Source organism: Anomaloglossus baeobatrachus, chromosome 5 (genome assembly GCF_048569485.1).
Source record: "Anomaloglossus baeobatrachus isolate aAnoBae1 chromosome 5, aAnoBae1.hap1, whole genome shotgun sequence".
Lineage (NCBI taxonomy): Eukaryota > Metazoa > Chordata > Amphibia > Anura > Aromobatidae > Anomaloglossus > Anomaloglossus baeobatrachus.
Window position 1 is genome coordinate 495,268,988 of NC_134357.1, and position 17,809 is coordinate 495,286,796.

Sequence of the window (17,809 nt, forward strand, 5' to 3'; positions counted from 1 at the left end):
TAACTACTTCATTGATTACAGGTTAACGAGGGAGACGCCTTCAGAGTTAATTGCAGCCCTTAGAGTCCCTTGTCCAATTACTTTTGGTCCCTTGAAAAAGAAGAGGCTATGCATTACAGAGCTATGATTCCTAAACCCTTTCTCCGATTTGGATGTGAAAACTCTCATATTGCAGCTGGGAGTGTGCACTTTCAGCCCATATTATATATATAATTGTATTTCTGAACATGTTTTTGTAAACAGCTAAAATAACAAAACTTGTGTCACTGTCCAAATATTTCTGGACCTAACTGTATATATATATATATATATATATAAAAAATTATATATATACTGTACATATATGTATATATATATATATATATATAATATATATATATATATATATATATATATATATATATATATATATATATATATATATATAAGTTTGGTATCTCCATAATCATACTGTCCTAGAGAATCAGGTTTCCGGGTCATTTTTAATTCACAATGAAAAAAGTATAACCATAGCCTAAAAAAATTGTTAAGATTGCATTTTTTTTTCATCATTTCACCGATCTTGGAGTGTTTCTCCCATTTTCCAGTAAATTTTCTAATAAAGTAAATGGCGCCAAAACAATAAATTTTTGCGCTTTGTTTTTTTTCTTCCTCTTCTTCCAAGAATCATAACTTTGTCTATTTTTCTGCCAATATCACTCTATAAAGACTTGTTTATTTGCTGGATGAGTTGGACTCTTTTCTCCTATTTTTCGGTGACACCATTCTTGTTATGGTAAACAGAATGGTGTAGTTCAAAACTCCAAGTGTGAGGAAATACAATTCCGCCATTGTTCTTTGGGTATTGTTTTTCAGTGTTACGTGGTAAAAATAGCCTAGTGACCTGATTCTCCAGTTCAGTAAGATTACAGCGATTCCAAACATTGATTTTGTCTATTAATATTTAAGCATTAAAAATAATTTCAGAAGTTTGTCAAATTTACAATTTTGGTTTGTGCCGCCATTTTCCGATGCCCGTAACATTTCTAATTTTCCATAGATGGAGCTGTGTCTGGGCTCATTTTATACATGAAGGTAACATTTTCATTTATGCCATTTTGGCTTCCATATTAAATTTTCATCACTTTTTATTTTATTTTCTTAAGGATATGTAGTGACTAAAAAAAACAACAAACGCCTTTGGCATTTTGGGTTTTTTTTCCCTTTTACCACCTTTACCAATCAGGTTAATTAATTTTATATTTTGATAACCTAAACATTTAATGATGCAGCAATAGCAGATATTAAAAAAAAATTAAAAAAATTATATATTTTTTTAATGCATTTAAAAAAAAAAAATAAAAAAAAAAAAATATATATATATATATATATATATATATATATTTACTTTACTATTTTTGAACCCTTCAGTCATCTGATTGCTTATACTATATACTGCAACATTACAGTGTTCCAGTATGTAGTATGAACTGGGGTCTCCATTGGAGTTCTGCACACTGATAAGCTTGAGAGAGGTACCAAGATGGCAGCAACAGGGGCCATCAGCAGACTCCCGCTGCCATTGTTAACCCATTGGTGCTTCACGGTCACATCACGAGGGACATTGGCAAAGATGCCATTTAAATAACATTGAAAGTGATTGATAGCTAGTGTGTAATACAGCTGGCAGCAGTCATGCATATGTGCCACCCCCGCGTCAGGAGCCGGGCTGCTCGGATCCGGATCTGCGGTGGCTCGAGGGATCTCCGGACCTGGGGGTCGAGGTCGCGTGGCCACTCAGAATAAAAAGGGGATATTTACACGGGGGAGTATGGTTGAAGTTCGTGACGCCACCCGTGGTGTGTGGTAAGGGGAGAGTACCACCGCTGCAGTTGCGAGTAGCCGGTGACGGTGGTGTGGGCAGCCAGATGTTTAACCCCTCCACAGGTAGGGGGAATGCCCCGGGACTCGATGAGGGTGACGGGGAGGCGCCGTTGGGACGGTAGGGGGGTTGTTTGTGTACTCACTCAGTCCAACAATACTGACACCGACAACTGTGGTAAACCAAAGTTCTGGACACTGCTGCCGCTGGAAGGGAGCACGCCTGGATCCCGTGCCTGTTGGTTTTGCCTGTTAGTCTGTGACCTTTGCCTTGGCACCTCTTTCTCTATTTGGTCCCTACAGTGTGAAATTGGTCGGGTCCCGCTCACCAGTGTGGCTAACTGGGTGAGCTTGCTCTCAGGGTTCACACTTAGGATTTTCTGGACCGTGTGAGTGGAAAGTCCTATCCACCTCGTTGCGCTAGTACCCCGATTTTGGAGCGGGTGGAGAACAGATCTTGAAGGTTCTGTCCTCGTCGGGTAAATTGCCAGGACGCCTGAAGCTTCTTCCTGACCTAGGGTTCACGTACCCCGTCGTGCCCTGGCCCCTGCCTGGTGATGGCACAAGGCCGCCGGCTGTCCTCCTCGACCGTCCGTATCCCTTGTCCCGATCCCCTGCGACCGGCGTCCAGCTCCTACCAGGTCCAGACCAATGTCTGCCACCTAGTAGTCTCAAGGAGCCCAGCTCCTGACCTCCTCTCTCTCCTCCAACACTTCACCGCCCGTGACCTCTCCTCTCGAGAGTCACTAACCGACTGACTGACTCATGACACTCCTGACCTCCCCTTAACCAACCCCCCAAGTGGGCGACCCTATTCCACTCAGGCCGTCCACTGGTGTGTCTGGTGGGTGTGGTGCAGAGTGTTCCTAGGATTTTGATTAGCTTGTTCTTGGCAACACCAAAGGTAAGGGACCCGTAACCAAGGAGGAGATGGATACTGTGCAGAAAAGCCAATTGCACAATACCCTGTGACGACCTGATAGGCCAGGGCGTCACTTTCCCCCTTGGTTAAACGTAGCTCGTCCCCGAGCTACAGAACATCAGAGGTTTATTATTTTTTTTTTTCAACTGTAGAGAAAGGGTAAGAAAGGTTAACATTTTATTTACACATTCATCCCACATTAGGCAGGCTTGTCACTTAAATATTTTTAAAGAGTTCATCTCCTCAACGGTGGAATGCTACCGGTTTCAGTGGTAGCGGATACTCAACCTGCTCCATTGCAGCCTCTTCCCATGACAGTCCAGTCCCAATGTCCCGGATCCCGTTAACCCGCCACCCAAACAACCTGACCCCCTGGAAACCTATGGTGGGTCCGTGACCAGGTTAAGGTCTCGGGCGTTATGTTAAACGACTCTGGTGGGCACAGGAGGCACAACTCTATACAAAACACAAGTTCGTGTTGGTCACGCTAAACTAACTAATAAAAACTTAACAGAGTCCATGTACCGGGTGTACACATTTTAGCAATCTTCTCGCAAATCTGGCAATTTTCACTCTTTTCATTAGAGCTGGTTAATTATGCACTTATTTTGCTAACATTTTCTACAAGAAAAACAACAAACTATGAAAAACAATAAACAAAGGCACTTAACAATTCTATGGCATCGTTAAACCACTGGTAATTTTAACATTTTTCAACACTCTTCTCTGTACCTCCTTGGGGGCTGACCAAAGTTAGCACGGGTCGACCTCCTTAACTCTGGACCCTCATCCCCCTCTGGTGGCATGGCAACACTCTCTACAGGTTCCTCGCCCTCAGTGCTAGGTGTTGCTGGTAGGATCCTACTTGTGTGTGGCAAGGGTACAGGTGCTACTCTAGGTGCTGGAGTCGGTGCAGTGTCAGTAAGCCTCTCCTGTTCTGGTTCTTCCAAGGGTTGTGGGAATGTTAACACAGGGACTATTACCGCTCCATTCTGCATAGGCCAATCTTCCAGAAAATCACGTAGGATGGTATGGATCATTCTCTTCCTTTCTTCTGTGGCGCCCTGGACAAGCCAGGACGTCACAGGTACTGCAACAACACACCCCACACCCCGGTTAGGCACATCAGCCGCACACACAAATCCTTGTTGCCTCCCTCCAGGGGCTTATGTCCACACCAGGTGGGGCGGGGCCAGGCGGTTGGCTCCTCCCACCGAGGAGTTCACAGTCCTGGAGGCGGGAAAAGGAAGGCAGTTGAGTTTGGAGTGGAGAGAGTGAGAGTCAGGGAAGTGGTAGTGGAGGAACTGACTGGCCGTGTGCGGGTACGTGGCCCAGGCACCTGACAGCAAGGTTGGCAGACGGTGGTGACCGTCTGCAGGAGAGGCCGATTTACGCACAACCGTAAGGACCGGGGACGGGCGGTGGCCCGCCGGTACCGGATCGGGGAGCGAAGAGAAGCCAGCACCATCCGGCAGGGCCTACAGACCCCGACCAGGCTAGGAGTCGCCGTTAAACCGGTCAAATCCGTCAGCGACGGGAACCTCCGGGGTTTCCCAGCAGTAAAGACCCGACTGAAGGCAACTGTCCAAACCGGGAGGGAGAGAAAGCTACCGTCAGAGCTAGAGCTCCCAGGGCCAGAGCCTGCGGGCAAACAGGGGCTCTCTTAGCCAACCAACCGCTGGGGAGCGGGTTACCGATGGGAAGCCATAGGGGCCAAGAACATAATACCGGTGCAGGGAGAGACAGTTACCGCCAACCTACCGGGAGTGACCGTGTCAGCCGTCTGTGGGACTCGTCCATCCAGCCGTTTGTTTTACCAGAGACTCCGTGTGCGTTACTGGCTGAGTAAGTACCACCGTGCCGTCTGGCACTGCGCTGCCCCATGACCCTGCACCTGGCCAAGCCCTGCAACCCACCTTACAGACAACAACTCCGGGCCCCAGGACTCCCAAAAACCCCCCTACCCACGGAGGGGAGAGAAACATCTCAGTTGCTCCCTGCCATCGCTCCCGGGATCCCCGTACAGAGCAGCGGTGGTGCCCCAACCTCACCACACACCGTGGGTGGCGTCACAAACCGACATCCCAAACACCAACCAACCACCCCTTTCACTCACGGGCGAGGAGCGCTGCTCGAGTCCCGGATCCGGCCCAATGCCCGAGCCACCGAGCAGCAGCAGCAGCGCCGGACCCGAGCATGGTGAGCGCAGCACCCTGCCGCGCGCGACAACTTGGCATCACGAACAGGATCCTACCGTTCTACCGCCTGGTGGAAGTGCGCCTTGTGTCCCGCCGGAGGTGTCCGGCCGAAAATTTTCGGAAGCCGCCATATTGAGCGCGAAAAGTCCCCGCTCGAGCGTCTTCCCGAGCAGTGGAGGCGCGAAAGCCGAAGCTCCGCCCCTGAAGAGGAGGTGCCAGAAAAACAACAAGGGGGCACGGATGGAGTCTGGCCGCATGTAGCCCGCGGCTATAAAAGCGGGGACGCCAGGACCCTGCGGCCATCTTTTGGTTCCTGGAAGAGGCCACCGCAGCGATGCACCAACCGTCCAGCAGCACCGTAGCCCCCGCGCCCCGGACCGCGGCGTGGGTGGAGGTCCCGACCGCTCAGCTACAACAACGGCTGCAGATCCGCGTTCAGCTCCTCTTGGAGGAGTGGGAGGCCGACATGGCGGATGTGGTGGCGGCCATACGGAGACGCGAGGTGGAGGGAGTTCTGGAAGTGCGGGTAAGTGACCCACGCCCCTGTACCCCTAGCGGGTCGGTCATCGCGGCTGAGGGGCCCGGTCTACACCCGCTCGCCCTGCTACCTCCCCCGCTACCCGTGTTGGCTGCTGCTGCACCGTCACTAGGCCCGCTACCACTGCAATCGGTAGCGGAACCCAGCCAATCCGCCCAAGCGGACCGACCTGCAGCCGAGGTCCGTGACCGTCAGGAACCGCTTCCGTGGAAGAAACCAAAAGCTGAGCCCGTCAGCCGAGATGCACCGGAGGCACCTGTAGAGGCCGTACCCGGGCCCGAACCGACTCCGGCAGCTTGTTCCATGCACGAGGAGATGGAGGTCGAGCGGGAGAAGATCCCTGTGCCCACCCCCCACGCCTCGGCTGAGGCTGCGCCGGGTCGCCGCTGCGAGGCAGCGCCCCAGGCCATGACACCGCGGGACCTGCCGCCCAGAATGCCAGTAGTGGGCAGTGTGAAGGAGGTCTCGCGGAGCCCGATCCGCGCGCAGGGGCCCACCGTAGCCCCCTATTGGGACAGGGAACAGAACCCGCTGGGCCAAGAGATCGCCGAGAGAGAGAAGAGGAAGGCAGAGCTGGTAGCCCGCACAATAAGGGAGAAAGAGAATCTCCGTAGGGCCACCTTCCGAGTGCGGGGCCCGAGGTACGAAGGACAAGTGAGGAGGTTCGACGTCCGTAGAGGATACGGCTTCATTTCCGAACCTGGCCTGGAGGCCGAAATTTTCACAGCCCGAAGGGACGTGAACGACCACCTGCCGGAGGATCACCCGGGCCGCAACCTGCTGCCCGGCGACCTTGTTAATTATACCCGGCACTGCGGGGAGAGGGGCTGGTTTGTCCTGGACGCCAGGCTGAGAGGAGGCCAGGAGCCTCAAGCACCAGCCCAGCCCCCTCCCCCGCCAGGTGGGGTGGATCTAAAGTGATGGCAGCGGTCCCCCCGCCGCAAGTTGTCCCCGTTGGGACCACCAGCACCATGTGATGTTCTTGTATGTTGTTGAATGATAAGAAGAAGCAATCAACCGAAGAAGTTTATCAGATTAACACCGTGATTGAACCGGCCGTTGCCGGCAACTAGTCCCCGTTGGGACTTTTTGCAACCGTTGCATAAGGAACTACTTACGGACAAGCCCGAGAACTCACAGGGCAACCACAAACTTAGTGGAATGTAAATAAAAATGTTGGCTTAAACCGTGACCGCCTCCGGAGAGGCAGATTGGAGGAAGGGCCCGCAGTGGAGTAGGCTGGGGCCAGGCCACCACCGGAACCGGTGGCGATCCTCCGGGGGTTCAGGGGTTCCCCATGGACGTGGGTCCCCTGAAAGAGACCGTACCCGCTCGGGCAATTTGGTTCTGGACTGGGGCAAGGGGTGCTGCCCATTTGCTTAGGGGCAGGATCAGGGCCAGGTTGTTTGGGCGGGAGGAGAGCGGGAGCCGTTGTTGTTTAATAAAAATGTGACTACCGTTTAGTAACGTTAAAAGAAAGTGCCTCCCGTTAAGGGAAGTTTATACAGAAATTCTTGTGTTTTATATGTTTTACCGTTTTCTATTTTTCCTAGTTGTGAAAATAAAACCGGTGATGGACGAGCAGCCCGCGGACGGTCTGCACTTAACCAAGGGGGAATGTGGCGCCCTGGACAAGCCAGGACGTCACAGGTACTGCAACAACACACCCCACACCCCGGTTAGGCACATCAGCCGCACACACAAATCCTTGTTGCCTCCCTCCAGGGGCTGATGTCCACACCAGGTGGGGCGGGGCCAGGCGGTTGGCTCCTCCCACCGAGGAGTTCACAGTCCTGGAGGCGGGAAAAGGAAGGCAGTTGAGTTTGGAGTGGAGAGAGTGAGAGTCAGGGAAGTGGTAGTGGAGGAACTGACTGGCCGTGTCTGGGTACGTGGCCCGGGCACCTGACAGCAAGGTTGGCAGACGGTGGTGACAGTCTGCAGGAGAGGTCGATTGACGCACAACCGTAAGGACCGGGGATGGGCGGTGGCCCGCCGGTACCGGATCGGGGAGCGAAGAGAAGCCAGCACCATCCGGCAGGGCCTACGGACCCCGACCAGGCTAGGAGTCGCCGTTAAACCGGTCAAATCCGTCAGCGACGGGAACCTCCGGGGTTTCACAGCAGTAAAGACCCGACTGAAGGCAACTGTCCAAACCGGGAGGGAGAGAAAGCTACTGCCAGAGCTAGAGCTCCCAGGGCCAGAGCCTGCGGGCAAACAGGGCCTCCCTTAGCCAACCAACCGCTGGGGAGCGGGTTACCGGTGGGAAGCCATCGGGGCCAAGCACATAATACCGGTGCAGGGAGAGACAGTTACCGCCAACCTACCGGGAGTGACTGTCGCAGCCGTCTGTGGGACTCGTCCATCCAGCCGTTTGTTTTACCAGAGACTCCGTGTGCGTTACTGGCTGAGTAAGTACCACCGTGCCGTCTGGCACTGCGCTGCCCTGCACCTGACCAAGCCCCGCAACCCACCTTACAGACAACAACTCCGGGCCCCGGGACTGCCAAAAACCCCGCTACCCACGGAGAGGAGAGAAACATCTCAGCTGCTCCCTGCCATCGCTCCCGGGATCCCCGTACAGAGCAGCGGTGGTGCCCCAACCTCACCACACACCGTGGGTGGCGTCACAAACCGACATCCCAAACACCAACCAACCACCCCTTTCACTCACGGGCGATGAGCACCGCTCGAGTTCCCGGATCCGGCCCAACGCTCGAGCCACCGAGCAGCAGCAGCAGCACCGGACCCGAGCGTGGTGAGCGCAGCGCCCCGCCGCCCGCGACACTTCCACCACCTGAGGCTGGGGCTGAGGTTCATCTGTCACTCTTAAGGGTGCTGGGCACTGCTTCAGATGATCTCGGGATACCGTAGCCGTGGTCCTTCCTTGATCCTTCCTAATTAAGCAGGTCTTCTGGTTATCAAAGATGGATGGTTGTACTACATAGGGCTCCTTTTCCCAGTGATCATCTGGCTTGTGCAGTTTCCTCTTTCTTTTTAACACAATTTCGCCAGGAGTGAAGGGAGTTGCTTTGGCTTGCTTGGTAAAGTTTCTTTCTTGCCGTTCCCTGGTTTGGTTCAAACTCTCCTCAACATACTTCTGAATCTGCTTGTACTGGATCTGGCGACGTGAGTCCCAATCCTCTCTGGGTGCGTAGGTTTCAGGCAATTCAACCTCCATCTCCAAGTCCACTGGCAGTCTTCCAGGCCGAGTTCTTATCAGGTAAGCTGGAGTACACTTGGTGGACCCCACCTAAATGTTGTTATAGATGTCTACCAAGTCTGGTAGTTTTTCAGGCCACTGGTTCCGCTCCTCAAGAGGAAGGGTTTTCAGCAGATTGATCACCAGGTGGTTCATCTTTTCACACATCCCATTCGTCTGTGCATGATAGGGTGTGGTACGTATCTTCTTGCACCCGTACAGACTGCTGGAAGATTTCAGCCTCAAATGCAGGGCCTTGATCCGTAAGGACTTGGTCGGGGTACCCATGCAGCCTACAAAAGTGGGCCTGGAATGCCTTTGCTGCAGTGCTGGCAGTCAAATCTTTAACGGGCACCACTACCAGGAACCATGAGTAATGGTCAACCATCGTGAGTGCATACATATACCCACTCCTGCTAGGGGTCAACTTGACATGGTCCAGAGCCACAATCTCTAGGGGCTGCTTGGTGACAATCGGCTGAAGTGGTGCTCGCTGGCTGGTGCCATCCTGTCTTCCCAAGGCACAAGAGCCGCAGTTTCTACACCAGGCTTCTATGGACTCCCTCATTCCTATCCAGTAGACGCGACTTCTCAGAAACATCTCTAGCTTCTTCCATCCAAAGTGCCCGGCACCATCATGGTATGCTTCCAGCACCACTGGGACATACGCCCGGGGTACCACAATCTTGCAGATTCTCTTGTGGGTCTTGGGGTTGGTTAAGCTCCTACATAGCTTGCCTTGGTGAAGATAAAGTCGACTCCGTTCTTGGCCCAACTTCTTGGCCTCCTCTGGGGCGCCTGGTTCGAGATGGGCATCAGCTCTGGCCAGCAACGCTTTGACTAATTTGATTGCAGGGTCCCTGTCCTGGGCTTCTTGCCAGCCATGGTGAGGCAATGGGTCACAGGTCATTTCTTGCTGGCGGACACATGGTCGAGGCTGCTCCTCGGATGGGGGCTGATGGAACGCAGGTAATTCAACTTCCTCCAGGTAATCTTCATCCCTCCCATCATCAGACAGATGGGGCATCCTAGAAAGCGCATCTGCGTTGGTGTTCTTGCGACCAGCCCTGTACTTTATAACAAAATCCTAATTTGCCAACCTTGCGACCAAGCGTTGTTCCAAGGCTCCCAACTTTGCTGTATCCAGATGAATCAACGGATTGTTGTCTGTGTACACTGTGAACTTGGCAGTGGCAAGGTAATGCTTGAACCTTTCCGTCATGGCCCACACGAGGGCCAGGAACTCCAGTTTGAAGGAGCTATAATTCTCTGGGATCCTCTCCGTGGGCCTCAGCTTCCGACTCCTTGCCCTTCTGCACCTGGGATAGGACTGCTCCAAGCCCCACATTACTGGCATCCGTATACAATATAAACGGGAGAACGTAGTCGGGATAAGCCAGGATTTCGGCCCCGGTCAGGACAGACTTCATGTGCTCAAAGGATTCTTCTTGCTCCTTACCTCACTGGAACGGAGGTCCTGAGGACTTGCCACGCACCGGTTGACCCACCAGAAGGTCCTGCAAGGGGGCCGCCATCTGTGTGTACCCCTTGACGAACCTCCGGTAGTACCCCATCAGGCCCATGAACTGCTGCACTTCTCGGACGGTGGTGGGTCTCGGCCAGTTCTGTATAACTGTGATTTTCTCGGGGTCCAGTGCCACACCTTCAGCACTCACCACATGCCCTAAGTACTGTACCTTCGGCTTCAGCAGGTGGCATTTAGATGGCTTGAGCTTCATCCCATATTTGGACAAGGCGTCAAACACCTCAGCCAGGTGTCCCAGGTGTGCTTCGTACGTCTTCGAGTAGACCAGGGGTGGGGAACCTCCGGCCCGCTGGCCATATACGGCCCGCAATGACCTTTTCTGCGGCCCCCGGGGCTGATTCCCGGTGGCAGCAGTGCTCGGGCATCCGCTCATCTTGTCTATTGCCGGTCGGGACTGCCTTCCTCCCTCTGGCTCCTACATGCTCCCCTGTGAGATTACAGCCAGAAGCAGAGTGATGGGGGAGGGGCCTGCACGGCACTAAGGAGGCTGTATAGTACCGTGCATTCTGCCTCTCACCCTCCCATTCTGTGCACTCTGCCTCTGTGCTCCGCTGTTCAGGTCTAGCACTGCAGAGGAGAGAGAAGAAGCCAGCGCTGATTTCAATGTCCAGTGTGTGTGTGTGTGTGTGTGTGCGTGTGCGTGCGTGCGTGCGTGTGTGTGCGTGCGTGCGTGCGTGCTGTATATACGGTGTGTGTGCTTGCTGTGTATATGGCATATGTGCATACGGCGTGTGTGCTTGCTGTTTATATGGCATGTGTGCATGCTGTGTATACGGCGTGTGTGCGTGCTGTGTATACGGCGTGTGTGCATGCCGTGTATACGCCATGTGTATGTGCTGTGTATACGGCGTGTGTGTGCTGTGTTTGTTGTGTTTGGCACTTAATAATCTAATTCCTGGTGTGCACATGTTTACATGCAGAGCTTTTTTCTTTCTCCTTATGAGCTGTGTATATGGCATGTTGAGTGCTGTGTGTATGGCTTGTTGAATGCTGTGTATGGCTTGTGTGTGCTGTATATGGCGTGTGAGTGCTGTGTACAGTATATGTCGCGGGCGGAGGGGCGCGCTCGCCACGCTCGGGTCCAGGGCTTCTGCTGCTGCTGCTCGGTGGCTCGAGCGGTGGGCCGGACCCAGGGACCCGAGCAGCGCTCCTCACCCATGAGTGAAAAGGGATGGTTTGTTTTGGGAGATAGTTCGTGACGCCACCCACGGGACGTGGTGATGATGGCACCACCGCTGCTGGTGACGGGGATCCCCGGAGCGATGGTAGGGAGCAGCTAGGGTGTTGTCCCCTCTGTGGGTAGGGGTTCGTGTTCCCAGGGCCCGGTGATGATGCGGGGAGGCTGGATGGCTGGGGTGCAGGGTTGCAGGGTCAGCGCGGCGTGGTGCCGGATGGCACTGTTGTACTCACTCAGACAGAAAGTCACAAAGTCTCTGGTAAACCAAACGGCCGGATGAACGGGTCCCGCAGCCGGCTGCAGTGTCTTTGCTCTCCCCGGACAGGTGATGGTGGCTGTCTTTCCCTGCACCTGTGTAGAATGTGTCGACTCCGATGGTTTCCCAACAGTAGTCCGCTCCCCAGGGTATAGGTACATAGGAGCCCTTTTGCCCGCAGGCGCTGGCCCTTGGATCTCTAGCCTGTGGCGGTGGCTGTGTATCCTCACGGTGTGGACTGTTGCCTTCTAGCGGGACTTGAGTGTTAGGAAACCCCTGGGGTTCCGGTCACTCTCGGATTTGACCGTTTTCGGCGGCTCCAAGCCTAGTCGGGGTCCGATGGCCCTGCCTGTGTGCTTAACTTCACTCCGCTCCCCGGTTCGGTACTGGTGGGCCACCGCCCTACCCCGGTCCTACGGTTCCGCAGAGATCCGCTAACACCTACAGACGGCCACCAACGTCTGCCGACCTTGCTGTCAGTGCCTGGACTCCTACCCAGGCACACGCAGACGTTTTACTCCTCTCACTTTCCCCTGCAAAACTCATCTGACACCTTTTCCCGCCTCCAGGCCTGTGAACTCCTCGGTGGGTGGGGCCAACCGCCTGGCTCCGCCCCAGCTGGTGTGGACATCAGACCCTGGAGGGAGACAACAAGGGTTTTTGGTTGACTGGTGTAACTATCCAGGGGAGGGGGTGTGTGTGGTGTTATGTCTGTGACTACCTGGCTAGTCCAGGGCGTCACATATACAGTATCTCCTGTGCTTGTGTACTGTATATGGCCAGTGTGTGTCGTGGGTGGTGTACAATATGACCAGTGTGTCAAGGCTGTGTGCAGTATACGGCCAGTGTGTGATTACAATGTGTGGTTTACAGCCAGTGTGTCAAGTTTGTGTGCAGTATACGGCCAGTGTGTCACAGCTGTGTGTGTATGTACAGTGTCTCCTGTGTGATATACATGATTTACCAATCTTATTTTCATGAAGAGTTGTCTGCGCTCCAGACAAAAACAAACCTGGAAAAGCAATTGTGAGAAGCAAACATCACAGCCGCACCAAAGAGAAGCAGCTCCGGCCATCACATTAGGGGTGAGTTAATTAATTGTTTGACTAATTATAGCCGGGTCATTTTCCAGTTGATAATTTTTTGTGGCCCCTGAAGGTTGGTAGAATTTTCCAAATGGCCCCCGGCAGTAAAAAGGTTCCCCATCCCTGTATTAGAGCTTAATGTGGCTTTCAGGATAAGGAAGTTTGGGAACCAATGTTTTACGTTACAAACTTATTTGCAGTTACATGTAGCTGTTTGGCGCCCTCTTGTGGTGATTTCTGTGTACTGCACAAAAAAAGAAGTACATTTTGAATTTTATAGTCAATTAAAAGGACTCTATCACCAGGTTTTTGCCACCTAATCTGAGAACAGTATAATGTAGAGACAGAGACCTTGATTCCAGGGATGTGTTAGTTACTGAGTTACTTGTTACTGTTTCAATAAAATCATTATTTTATTAGCAGGAGATTATCACTAGAGGACTAGTAAACCTGCTGCCTGCTCTCCAACACTGATTGGCCGCTTTAGACAGTGTACATAGAAAACTGTCAATCATTGACATTCAGCATTCAGAGAACTGCTAGATCAAAACTGCAGCAAGCAGCCCAACAAGTGACACATCACTGGAATTAGGGTCTCTGACCCTTCATCATGCTGTTCCCAGATGGGCTTTTAAAAAACATGATGACTGATTCCCTTTGCATGAACCCAATCATTTCAACAGAGCTCATCTGCAGTACCAGACACAATCCAAGGACGTTTCTTCGGTTTCTGGGAGACGGCAGCCATGTTTTTCTAATCCCTAACAACCTCTAACTGTAGGAGCACTTTGAGCCCGAGCCTGGGCGAGTCTGTGTGCAGACATTATTCTATTTATTAAAAAATAAATAAAAATTAATATCGATTTGCCGCATTAATGAGGATTGTGCCTTTTGGTGAATAGCTAAAACTTGTGTATACTGGACACTCCAAGTTCCGTGAGTTTCCACTAGGTGGCACTATAGTCCAGCGTAAAGATGGAGTTCGTCTTAACAAATGATGGCAGCACATCAACACTATAAACCATGCTCGTTATACATGGCGGAGCCGTAGCTATATGGGGGCAGAGTTGGTCGTCATAACCAGTACCCTACTCCTGCTTGGCCCATAGACCACCAGTGCTACACAATTCATATATTTCATATATGGACACCACCAACAAAGAGTCCTGTGTAATCAGAGCAGCCCATATGGCACCCATGATAAGAGACCCTCTGCTCAGCTGGATCCATCTCTTCTCTATAGGTTCTCTACAGTCACAGCTCAGCCGTGAGACCACTGGCTCATAGCATCCTCCTCTCCTATAATGCATTGGGCAGTAAAAGCGTCGGGCCACGTGTTCCACTACTAGGACGTAATGACATGAACCAGGTGTAAAAACTACATTTTTAAGCATTTTTAGTGTGGGATTTGTTTTTCTCTTCCTTTTTTTTGTGTGTAATGTGCATTAGATTAGCTATCTATAACATATCAGAAAAGTGAGTACACCCTTCACATTTTCGTAAATATTTTATTATATTTTTTTCACGGGATAAGACTGAAGATCCTGACACTTTGATACAATGTAAAATAGTCAGTGTACAGCTTGTATAACTGTGCAAATTTGGTGTCCTCTAAATAACTCGACACACCGCCATTGATGTCTAAACTGCTGGCTACAAAAGTGAGTACACCCCTAAGTGAGAATGGCCAAATTGTACACCCCAAAGTGTGAATATTTTGTGTGACCACCATTATTTTCCAGCACTGCCTTAAATTTCTTGAGCAGGGAGTTCACTGTAGCTGCTGGATCCTCTTCCATCCTCCATGACGATATCACAGACCTGGTGGATGTTAGACACCTTGCGCTGCTCCAGCTCCGATTAGAGGTGGCCCCACAGATGATCAATGGGATTTAGGTCTGGAGACACTTGGCCAGTGCAGCATCTTTTGCCCTCAGTTTCTTTAGCAAGGCAGTGGTCGTCTTCTAGGTGATTGGGGCCATTATCATGTTGGAATATGAATGGAAGGGATCATGCTCTGCTTCAGTATGTCATAGTGTATCATGGAATTCATGGTTTCCTCAATGAATTGTAGCTTCCACTGCTGACAGTACTCATGCAGCCCCAAACCATGACCGTCCCACCACCATGCCTGACTTTAGGCAGGACACACTTGTCTTTGTACTCTTCACATGGTTGCCACCACACATGCCTGACACCATCTGAAACAGATACGTTTATCTTGGTCTCGTCAGACCACAGGACATGATTCCAATAATCCATGTAATTAGTCTGCTTGTCTTTAGCAAACTGTTTGCAGCTTTCTTGTTCATCATCTTTTAGAAGAGGCTTCCTTCTGGTATGACAGCAATTCAGACCAATGTGATGCAGAGTGCAGCGTATGGTTTGAGCACTGATAGGCGGACCTCCCACCCCTGTAACATCTGCAGTAAAACTGGCAGCTCTCATACATCTATTTTGAAAAGACAACCTCTGGATATGACGCTGAGCATGTGCACTCAACTTCTTTAGTTGACCATGGCGAGGCCTGATCTGGGTGAAAATTGTCTTGTTAAACCCCTCTATTTTCTTGGTCACCCTACTACAACTCAGTTTCAGGGTCTTTGGCAATCTTCTTATAGCCTCAGTCATCTTTATGTAGAGCAACAATTCTTTTTTTTAGATCCTCAGAGAATTTTTTGCCATGAGGAGCCATGAGGAACTTCCAATGACCAGTATAAGGGCGTGTGTGAGTGACCCCTGCTCCCCATTCACACCTATCACCTTGTAACAATAATGAGTTATATCACACTGGGGAGGGAAAATGTCTAATTGGGCACAATTTGGATATTTTCACTTAGGGGTGTACTCACTTTTGTTGCCAGCAGTTTAGACATGAATGGCTGTGTGTTGAATTATTTACAGGGCACCAAATTTACACTGTTATACAAGTTGGACACTGACTACATTACATTGTATCAAAGTGTCAGATCTTCAGTGTTGTCCCATAAAAAGATATAATAAAACATTTACAAAATTTGTGAGGGGTGTACTCACTTTTGTGATATACTGTACATACAATTGCATGTCAATATATTAGAATATCATCAAAAAGTTAATTTATTTCAGTATTTCAATATAAAAAGGGAAAGTCATATATTATATAGAGTCATTACACACAGAGTGATTTATTTCAAGTATTTTTTGGAAAAAGTGTGGACAGAAAAAGTGTGGTAAAAAAAGGTGCACAAGCAACCTGGATAACTGCAGCCTTCATATTATTGTTAAGAAAAGGCCATTTAAAAATTGGGGGGAGATGCTGGTGTAGCTCCACTGTGTTTTATCAAGACTAAAGTCAGCGCAGCCGTCTACCAGGAAATTTTAGAGCACTTCATGCTTCCCTCTGCCGACAAGCTTTGTGGAGATGGAAATTTCATTTTCAAGCAGGACTTGGCCCCTGTCCACACTGCCAAAAGTACCAATACCTGTTTTAAAAACCACAGTGTCACTGTGCTTGATTAGCCAGCAAACTTGCCTGACCTAAACCCCATAGAGAATCTATGGGGTATTGTCAAGAGGAAGATGAGAGACGCCAGACCTAACAATGCAGAGGAGCTGAAGGCTGCTATAAAAGCAGCATGGGCTTCAATAATACCTCAGCAGTGCCACAGGCTGATCGCCCCATGCCACGCCGCACTGATGAAGTAATTCATGCAAAATGAGCCCCAACCAAGTATTGAGGGCATTTACTGTACAGACTTTTCAGTAGGTGCCAACATTTCTGAGTGTAAAATTATTTTTCAGTTGGTCTTATGTAATATTCTAATATTCTGAGATAATGACGTTTGGGTTTTCATTGGCTGTAAGTCATAATCATCAACATTAGCAGAAATAAACACTTGAAATAGATCACTCTGTGTGTAATGACTCTATATAATATATAGGAATAGATCACACTGTGTGTAATGTCTTTATATTATATAGGAATAGATCCCTCTGTGTGTAATGACTCTATATAATATATAGGAATAGATCCCTCTGTGTGTAATGACTCTATATCATATATAGGAATACTGTAGATCATTCTGTGTGTAATGACTCTATATAATATATAGGAATAGATCACACTGTGTTAATGACTTTATAATATATAGGAATAGATCCCTCTGTGTGTAATGACTATATAATATATAGGAATAGATCCCTCTGTGTGTAATGACTATATAATATACAGGAATAGATCCCTGTGTGAAATGACTCTATATAATATATAGGAATAGATCACTCTGTGTGTAATGGCTCTATATAATATATAGGAATAGATCACTCTGTGTGTAATGACTATATATAATGTATAGGAATAGATCCCTCTGTGTGTAATGACGCTATAAAATATATAGGAATAGATCACTCTGTGTGTAATGACTCTATATAATATATAGGAATAGATCCCTCTGTGTGTAATAACTCTATATAATATATAGGAATAGATCACTCTGTGTGTAATGACTATATAATATTTAGGAATAGATCCTCTGTGTGAAATGACTCTATATAATATATAGGAATAGATCACTCTGTGTGTAATGACTCTATATAATATATAGCAATAGATCACTCTGTGTGAAATGACTCTATATAATATATAGGAATAGATCACTCTGTGTGTAATGACTATATAATATATAGGAATAGATCTCTGTGTGTAATGACTCTATATAATATATAGGAATAGATCACTCTGTCTGTAATGACTATATAATATTTAGGAATAGATCCCTCTGTGTGAAATGACTCTATATAATATATGCGTCTCCCTTTTTGTATTGAATTACTGAAATATATTACGGTAACTTTTTCATGATATTCTAATTTATAGAGATGCCCCTGTGCATATATACTGTATACAGTATATGTCTATATCAATCTGTATTTATATAGTCAGGTATAGTTTTGTGTTATAAGTTTCAGCATGAAAAATTCAGGATATGACCAGAAAAACGTAGCAGAAATTATGCTCGTTTTGGGGGTTTTGGGGGTTTTTTAACA